The following is a 10,041-nucleotide window of genomic DNA, read 5'->3' as shown; positions in this document are numbered from 1 at the left end:
AAATCGGTATTGGAAATTTTAGGCCACGGTTAAAACCTCAAAAAATTATGTGTTCAAGTGAGAAACGTGGCGTATGCCAGTTTTGATGCTTAAAGTTACTGTAGTGGGTCTTCTTAGGATAGTGATAGACGAGCATTAGTAATCCACGAATTATTATTATACTTACTGGTATTTTTATGCTAGCGCTCAGCGAAAAGAAGAAAAGTGTAGTCTAGTCAGGTATTTTTCTTTCAAGAAAATGATTTCAAAGTCAGCGTTACGCAGATTTTTAGCACTGGAATTGCCTTATGGCTACTGGCTTGGAGCCATTCGTCTTCCAAAATACTAAAAATATTCCATATCTTCAGGCGTTTGTAAGCAACTGTAATGTTAAACGCTTTTCTTTCGGGCATGTAATGGCAGTGAGGATTTAATATGGTTCCTTCTTTTCTTTTTTTTAAAAAAAAATATCACGAGTGTAGATATTGAGGAATCCGTGAGAGCGCTGTGTTGTGATGCGAACTCCCGCCATGAGAAGTGGTAGATCAGTGTGGTCATGCTTCTCTGAATTGATCCTCCAAACAATTTCACCGAGAGTTTCATCGGCTTTGTAATGTTAGTTTAGCTCAGTGTAATCTGCTTCGAGTTGTCATGCTAGGGACTTGATCTTTTGTTCCACAGCTCTCCATGTGTTTTTGAACGGGATCTAAGCTGTGCGTTTGTCCAGCAAATTCCAGATAAATGCACCTTCTGAGTCTTTTTAACATTTCATTTATTCCAAATGTTAATAGAGTGTTGGGAATCAGCGTGAAAGGAAACATTTTTCTATCTCATGACTACCACAAGTGATTGCGAGCCCGTCAGACTCTTTTTGGCTCTATGGTTGAATTACTATATGCTTTCCGTCCCCTGTTACTGAATCAAGACAAAACGAATGAACCTCCACTGTGAATTTCGATACCGCAGATAACTGCTTTGTGCGTGGTGTCTACTTAAAGAGAGGAGCACGTGCTTCTATTTCGCCAATGAACAACTAAATCTGTTTATTCGGAGAAACATACATGGACTTCCATGCCGAACAAATAACATTATTCCTATTATAATTTCATACCATGTGCTCAAAATCAGAATTAAAGCACTTAACGTGTCTTTTGCGAGCTAGTGGCTGCCCGTGGAATGGGGACAGTCTCTCTCTGGCGAGGGTTACTATAAATGTGTGGCTACAGCCGGCATAAAGGACGATGTGCTGTTGCAGGAATGATTTTTCTTCATTTATCTCTTCCTTGTCTCGTCTTTCTCCCCGCTTGTCCTGCACCAGGTGATGCTGTCCCAACTCATGGGCGCTTAAGTAAATCTCTCTTGTATCAGTGGGTCACGTATATTAATCACTGCCTTCGCACCCCCTGCTTCGCTCGAGTTTGCGTAGGAATTACAACAAATATAATTTTATAAACACATGTTAGGCCTCTCAAAAATTAATGTATCAAAGAGCCATTTCTTTTTCTAAGTCGACTTTTCGTGGTGACTATTAAATAGCTTCTTTAGTTTAGTTCACAAATTGAAACATCTTCCAAACATTTTCAGTCTAATTAAGGCCATTGAAGCATGGTCTTTTACGAATGTACTTCCGACCAAAAAGCTATTCTTGTCGCTAGAGTCCAAGGTTTTTGTTGATTCTGCTTTTTGAGTTCTTGGGGTAAAATTTCCATAGAAACGTTCGTGCCCTAAAGCAAAGTCATTTTTTTCTAACCTAGAAGTATAATACCAGTTTTCGTCTATTCCACTCCCTTAAGGGTTGAATTTCCAAAAATTCTGAAACAACGTATTTTTTTATTTCTAATCGAGAACCAGACACCAGTTTTCGTAGTTCTAGCTTCAAAATTGTCCTAATCCCCCATTTCATCCTCTTATGGGTTGAATTTCCAAAAACACTGGAACACGTATTTTTCATTTCTAACTGAGAAGCAAAATACCAGTTTTAGTAGATGTAGCTTTAAAAGTGCTGTAGTATTTCTTTAATAATGACTTATTTTCAAAAAGCTTTTCATCCCGTGTTTCACTTCCTTCACTGAATTTCCAAAAATGCTGAGAGATGTATTATTTTTTATTTCTGACCGAGAAACCAAATACCAGTTTCCGTAGTTCTAGTTTCAAATGCCTTAATAGCTATGTATTTTCAAAAACCTTTCATCCCCTATTTCACTCCCTTAAGAATGGAACGTCAAAAAATTCCTTCTTAAATGATGCCTACAGTATAAGATCAACACCCTCTCCAAATTTCAGGTTTCTATTCTTAGCAGTTCGGACCGGGCGATGATGAATCATTCAGTCATTCAGGACATTTCCTTTTATATAAAGAGATTATAATGAGAAAAGCCTGCTTGGTTTGTCATACAACTGTCTGTTAGGCGTTTTGTAAGAGTTAAGCAATTTTATCGACGTAATAAAACTGTGGTTAAAATTTTGCAAAACTACTTTAAATTACGATGTCGTACCAAATCCTATGCTATACTGGGGGACATATCCTCTTATTAATAATAATCATTCAGAGGGAGATATTAGTTATCAGCAAGAAATGTCAGTGACTTAAGTCCTGTGCTGAGGCCCAGGTTCTCAATCAAAATGGTTGAAAATACCAACGTTACCAATGTTTCTACGGCCCACTGTTCGGTGCAGTGTCACGGCCGCCGTGGAACACTCTCAGCTGGAGGCGCCTGCCTCAGGTACAAACCTGTCGCGTCGTGACGCGCGTTCACCAAATGATTTATACTGCAGTATGAATGCAAACGTAATGGCTGAAAAGGCTGATGAGCAATGTGTGCACGCTGCCGAACGCAGCATATCCAACTCAACCACAACGGCCTTTCTCGCCAAGACGAACGAGGGAACTGCTCTCCAGGAACAATTCGATTTAGAGGAAGGGTCCTGGAATTGCAGACTAAAGCTTCTAAGAGGTCCATGACTAAGGAATTTATTGCTAGCGCACTCGAGCAGATCGATGGATTGCTCACGCGCTGCCTGCCATATTTATGCTACAATAGAATCGCAGTGTCGGCAGAATCAGCAGCAGCAGTAGTAGTAGCTCGCAGTCGGGCAGCTGTGTCAAGTCGCTCTTAGAGAGCAGTTGTATAGCTCACAAAGAGCACTTACATCGTATATGGAATTACCAGGGCCTGTCGTGGAGAACGATGGCGGTCCTTAAGTGATGTAGTACAAGGTAAAAGCAAAATTTATTAGTATTTACTGCCGCGCGCAAGTGTAATTTGCAACAACTCATTTTGTACTATTGTTATCTCAAAGTCACGTGTAAATAATTTTCAATTATTTTTCAATAATAATCTTTCTTATAAAGATAACTTTTGACAGTCATTCATCTGAATTTAAAGTTTTTGCTAATTTCTCCCGTCCATAGTCATGCCAATTATCGGAAAGAAAAATCAGTTGTTTTTTTATACGTAACAAAATCTAGTGGCCAGCATTGCATTGGGCTGTGCCAGAAAAATTTCTAATGGGAGCAGATATATACGCGTAATCCGGCGACGTAATTGTAAGAATTTTCAGTTTACTCAGAATGACTTTTCAGGGCATGACGCAGCATTGCTGACGTCTAGATTTTCCAGTTTAGATTCACAGTCAGTTAATTATTGAAAGGTTATATATGAGTCTCCTTTTTATTGGGAGGTTACGAGATTTACATGTTGGGAGGTTACAAGGTAAGTAACGAAAACACTCTATTTTAATCAATATTGCTCAAAACATAATTTTTGGTCCGCCATATTGGATTAGCCATTTTGAATTTCGAAAATCTAATTTGTGATTTGTGTTCAGCGACATCAATAATACATAACAAGATATAGCTTTTATGTAAATTGAGCTCATAATACATACAAAAGTTTTCACAAAACTTCAAACAGGTTTTCCGCGAGAAACGATTTTTCAAAATTGCATGCAGTTTAAAATAAAAGCAATTCAACTTGTTAATTTCTAGCTTTGATGTCCGAGAAATAACCATTTTTCTCTGGAGCTTCTACCTGTAACATACGAAATTTGTTAATATTAAAGCCTTAAAGAGTGAAGCACCCCTCCCCCCCCCCCCCCGCCCCCAACTCGATCACAGAGTTCGAGTTACCACAATATCGTTAAATTTAGGGGTATTTCACTAAGGTTAGGTGTAAGCTCCCATAAATTTAATGTAATATCGAGTGTGATGTTATCCATTTTTTATTTCAGATATCTCTTGAGAGGCTCCACTCCACGCAGTCTGCGTCTTTCAAACTCGCAGGCCCTTGACCAATCCATAATTACAGGTGCCATTTTGTATTTTTTATTGAAAATCTAAAACAAAGTTCAAAGTATGATCAGTCATAATCCTCAAAAAAAAACCTTTGTATGTCTTTTCATTGCCTCAAAAAAAATTCGGAACTTTGCCCATCTTTTGCTCATTTGATTGAGAACGTGTACTTAAGCCTTGTGATTTCTGTTATGCCACGTCGCCCATTTGTGTTGGCGGTCCTGTATTATCCGTTGCGCTTCAGTCCCTGTTGATGGGGCTATCAGCTGTAGGAGCCGGCCTCTATGGCCGAGCGGTTCTAGGCGCTTCAGTCTGGAACCGCGCTGCTGCTACGGTCGTAGGTTCGATTCCTGCCTCGGGCATGGATGTGTGTGATGTCCTTAGGTTAGTTAGGTTTAAGTAGTTCTAAGTTCTAGGGGACTGATGACCTCAGATGTTGAGTCCCATAGTGCTCAGAGCCATTTGAACCATTTTTTTTAATCCGTTGCGCACAAATACGCGTTACATGTCTAATGCATAGAAACCTGGTCATAGCTTAATTCCATTAGGGGGAGCAATCGTGGAAGGTTAAGGAGAAATAGGCAAGGAGGATGCTCAACCAAAGAGAGAGGCTTTCATAGAACAAGGCAGATAGCAAGCACGAGCAAGAACCCGTTACCTCTCACAGTGAACAAATTTTACACTTACGTAGCAGAGAGATTTGGAGCGGCATCTCTTTGTACTATGAAGATAAATCAAACAATCCACCGCTAAACGTATAGCTCGCGAAAGATAAGGCGAGCTGAAAATACTCATTTGTCGATAAGTTTCTGAGATATCTTGGTGAATCACGTTACATCGAAAGCACTCTTAAGCTTGCCTTACCTCGTCAGAGTTTTTACGGTGTAGTTACATTTGCTTGCGTTTTATCATAACAGTCCACAGACACGCCACCACCAAACACTTCAGCCAGCTATTCATTAACGTAAGTTAATCATTCCTGGAAGCCTGCTGCGAACTCTTTTGATGCAGTTGGGCATTTAACTTTTTTATATTTTGATTTTGTTTCGATATTTTCCTGGTATAAAACATTTGCCACGTGACCTTCGTAATCTCAGCAATTAAAGGAAAGTGTGTCTACAGAGAGCCGTCACCTTGTGAACTCTTCCGTCAGCACCCAATAGCGGCTAACAGTGTCACGTGTCCTGCAGTGTCACCGACTCTCACTCTTTTGCCACCGTGATCCATTTCCGCGCATTTACCAACAACCTCCCCCGTTTTCTTCCACCTTCGTAGACACCTAGACCTACCCCAAAGCAGAAACATGCTCTACTCCTTACCCTGATCCCCTCCCACTATTTACGTGTTCTACCAATAATGTTCATAATTCTTTCTATCCACTCCACTATTTTCAGTATCCAGTATCACCGTCACACTGTCCAATCTCCGTACCGCCCAAACTCATCTTACAACCTGCAACGACCACCTGCATGACTAATGATTACCATATATAGCCAGCCAGTCTTTCCCATCCACTGGTGCTATAGCTATAACACCGCCAGCAGCAGCAATAATCGCTCACATCACACCATCAAACAAGTTGCGAAGTCCACATCAGCATCAGCAGTGGTAAGATTTGCCAGTTTTGATCCCTTCTTATTGTATGTTATTCTTTTAAACAGAATCGGTACTTTGAAGAAGAAAACGAATCGAAAACCTTCCTTTGTGGGGAAACACAAAAGAAAAACATTCTGTAGTTATTTTTAATTTTATGATAACCAAACACTGCATTATATAGGCTATTCCTGTGGATGCTGTCATATGCACGTTGAAAATCGACGAACAGGCTGTAGATATCTTTATCAATGTACCAGAAAATGGGCAATAATCTCAGAAGGTAGTGCTCAAAGTGAATCGAGACAAAACAGAGTTCATGCAATTAGGAAGAAGACAAGAACAGGTAGAATTTATTGAAATAGATCGCAAGAGGTTCAACAGAGTAGACCAGTTCAAATACTTGGGGTCTTGGTTTACCACGGATAACAACATAAAAATGGACATCAAGGAAAGAATAGCAGTGGGAACGAAATGCATGCATTCCCTCAGAGAGTCGCTTGGCTCTAAATCGATCTCAGTGAACACTAAGATGAAAATCTACGACACAGTGATATGCGCAGCAGTAATGTACGGTTCAAAAACATGGAGTATGACTAAGGGAGAAATGGAAAAACTGAAATGAAACTTAGTGGCACATTAAAACTGTGTGCCGGAGCGAGACTCGAACTACTTTGCCGTATCAGCGCACAATCCGCTGTAGAGTGAAAACTTCATTCTAGGGAAAAGCTATCAATATTTGAAAGAAGAGTAATGAAGAAGATTTGGGTACCAGTTTTAGATGACGGAGAATGCAGGAGAAGGAAAAACAAGGAAATCTACCTTCTGATGCGACAACCAACTATCCTACAGAAGATGAAGTGCAAAAGAATACAATGGGTGGGCCATGTAGCAGGCGAAGATGGCACTAGCGGGGAAACCAAACACCAAACGCCCCATTGGACGACCAAGGCAGCGCTGGATGGACGACCTGGCGAAGGACCTAGCACCCCTGGGAACTGAAGACACCTGGAGGAACCGGGCACAATACAGGAAGGAATGGGGGCAGTTTGTGGAAGGAGCGCGTGGTCTGCAGGGCCTTTGATCGCTGAATACCGATCTATCTTAACCAAACAATGGCACGAGATTTTTTTTTACGTTAACCTCTTACCTCAGTGTCACGGAAAGATTAACTGGATTGTCTTGAATGACGCGTTACGATATTAAAACCCGAGATCTGTTCCCTTCTTCAACCTGATTATGAATTAGCCATTAAAGCTTCTTATTACAACACCAGACATAGTTATATATTCACATTCAGAAAAAAGAACACCTTGAACAGATAGATCGTTCATATTCACACGACATGTACATTAGTATGTTTTGCAGAAATGATTAGCGTTTCGGTCACCTCGGTCCAGCATGTGTCCTGTTGCTTCGCAGGCACAGGGTTCGCCATGGGCCCTGATAACTTGTTCCATGCGTGATGGCGTCGACGCGTATAAGGCGCGAATGGCGTCATGTGGTATAGCCATCCATGCTGCATTCACCTGGTTCCAAAGTTTATCTGTGGCGGTTGGCATTGGGTCACAGCGCTGCACCCGTCGTTTCACCGTATTCCATACATTTTCGATTGGCGACAAGTCTGGTGATCTTGAAGGCCAGGGTAAAAGGCTGACATCCTGTGACACTAAGAAGGCACGTGTTCGTGCAGCAACGTGCGGTCGTGCATTGTCTTGCTGCAAATAGCTTTTTCGGTGTTGTGCAGAAAGGCTATGGCTACGGGTCACAGGATGTAATTCACGTAGGTCACACTCGTAGTTCAAACGCTAATCTTTTCTGCGAAAGCCGGCCGCGGTGATCTCGCGGTTGTAGGCGCGCAGTCCGGAACCGCGCTACTGCTATGGTCGCAGGTTCGATTCCTGCCTCGGGCATAGATGTGTGTGATGTCCATAGGTTAGTTAGGTTTAAGTAGTTCTAAGTTCTAGGGGACTGATGACCACAGCTGTTAAGTCCCTTAGTGCGCAGAGCAATTTGAACCATTTTTCTGCGAAACATACAACGTACATGTCCTGTGAATATGATTGTCCTATCTCTAGTCGTTCAAGGTGTTCTGTTTTTTTATTTTCTAAACGTAGCCGTATTTTCAAAAAACATTTATAATACAACACACGCACGAAACTTCTACGCTACTTGCAGGTTTTAAAAGAATTAGCTATTAAATTTACTCTGAAAATCACTACTGTTCTTTGCCTTCATCCTCTTCTGCAGTAGCTGTTGTTGGCCACATCACCTCTGTACTCATATGGATTGTACGTAACTTTCTCGCACCTATCCTGTATCTTCTTGTCATGTATTGGAAGTTGTAACCTCCCCCTCACTTATCGACCTTAATGACAGTGAAAAATTAAACCGCGTGTACCTAATGGAAATTTGGGAAAAGCAATCGTCACTGAAGTTAATTTGTCGGTAAAGAGGGAGGAAAGGGTTACATCTAAATGAAAGGAAAAATGCTAATGAAACTGGTGGAAATTAATTTTGAAAAGGGGTAAAGTTAATAAAGAAAGTAAATGTGCGGCCGTTACGTTAACAATCAACTAGCGGTAATTAGATATTTGAGATTTGGTGGAAATTACGGTCGCCAGTCCTAAGGACAATTACTATAGTAACTGAAAAAGAAAGGTTATTACACATATAATTAGCACTAGAAGCGTGGCAACTGAAGGTTGACACGTGTAGTGTGAAAACTGAAAGTTTGTCAGAAGTAATCAATTTCGCTACACTCTGACTTAATTTAGCAAAAGAATTAATAAAACCGGAAAATCGAAAGTTAATTTAGTGACTGAAGTTAATAGTGAGCTTTCTTTCTGAAGCACATCGAAATTCAGTAAAATATGCTTAGTCTTGGACTACCTCAACAATCATTTCAAAAGCTACTTGAATCTACGCAATTTAGAAATAAGGGATTTAACTTTCAACTTGAATTAAATGATTCTGAACAATTAACAGTAGTAAAATTTAGTACGTACCAAGCTGAGCTGCAGTCACAGGTAACTAAAATACGGTAACAAAACTCGCACTCTTAATTTGTGCTTGTGTAATCTAAATATTGTAGCCAGCTATGAATATCTTAACTGAACTTTGAAATTAAAGCAATGAAATCGAATGATGCTGCTTTAATGCTGGCGTTTGAATTTCAACGACACTCGTGTTCATTCTGGAAAAGGAAGGGACCCTGCTTGGTAATGCAATTGGGACAATGAGCAACAAAGGTTCATGCTACGTTGCTGTAATTTTGTGATTTGAACAGTTTTAAAAGCTGAGGTCCGCCATACAGTTCTAAAACTTTACGTGCTTCCAGTCTTCCTTGTTGGTTGATTGAAAGTTTGAAGCCGTCGATCGAGGAGGTGGTGACAGTCACTCATTGTCGGCCGTCGCTGTTGCAGAAGCTGGATGTTGGCGCGCCTTCTTCTCGACACGGTCACCAGACGAAACGGGCTCTTGATGTGCGCCAGCTAATGCTTCCCGTCCGCGACACCATGTCAGAAACTATCATCGCAAGTCGAGCGCAATTACATGCTGCCAAACCCCGAAAGCGCGGCAGCTCGCCGGAGCTTCACACAACACACCTGCTCCACTCGCTACTCCAGCCAGACTCCCTCTCTGCCCGCGCTCCACGCGACCGAGTTAACACTACCAAAGATCCTAAACACTCTGGTTCTCCACACGACCTATCGATGTATTCGTTCGATAGCATAGTTCTCCCTAGGCGAGACCCAGCGTAAAAATACGAATAATATTTACGAAACAAACCAATTATACATCGACATAAATGCATAAATATATATATACAAATAGTAAAACAATTACAATATGTAAAGAACAAGAAATGTCATATATCCAGGTAACAAAAATAGGAAAAAATTATAGTACAATAGATGGAAATAGGAGGATATGCATTTGCAGCGTTACACGTGCCCCACATTGTCTGAGGATGTTCGTGTAACGTAAACAGACTCAGAAAATGTCCCAAAAAAGAAACAGCGGAAATGCATATGCTCAAAACATCAACAAAATTTAGCATTCGTCTAATTAACCATAAATCAATTTTTAGACCATAATAATTGAGTGGAGACATACCTAATCTTATTCCACTCTGTCATCTTGCACAAAATAAAACAGGTTGACAACATATTAAA

This window comes from Schistocerca cancellata, chromosome 8, assembly GCF_023864275.1.
Source record: "Schistocerca cancellata isolate TAMUIC-IGC-003103 chromosome 8, iqSchCanc2.1, whole genome shotgun sequence".
Taxonomy (NCBI): domain Eukaryota; kingdom Metazoa; phylum Arthropoda; class Insecta; order Orthoptera; family Acrididae; genus Schistocerca; species Schistocerca cancellata.
Note: the sequence above shows the minus strand (reverse complement) of the source record.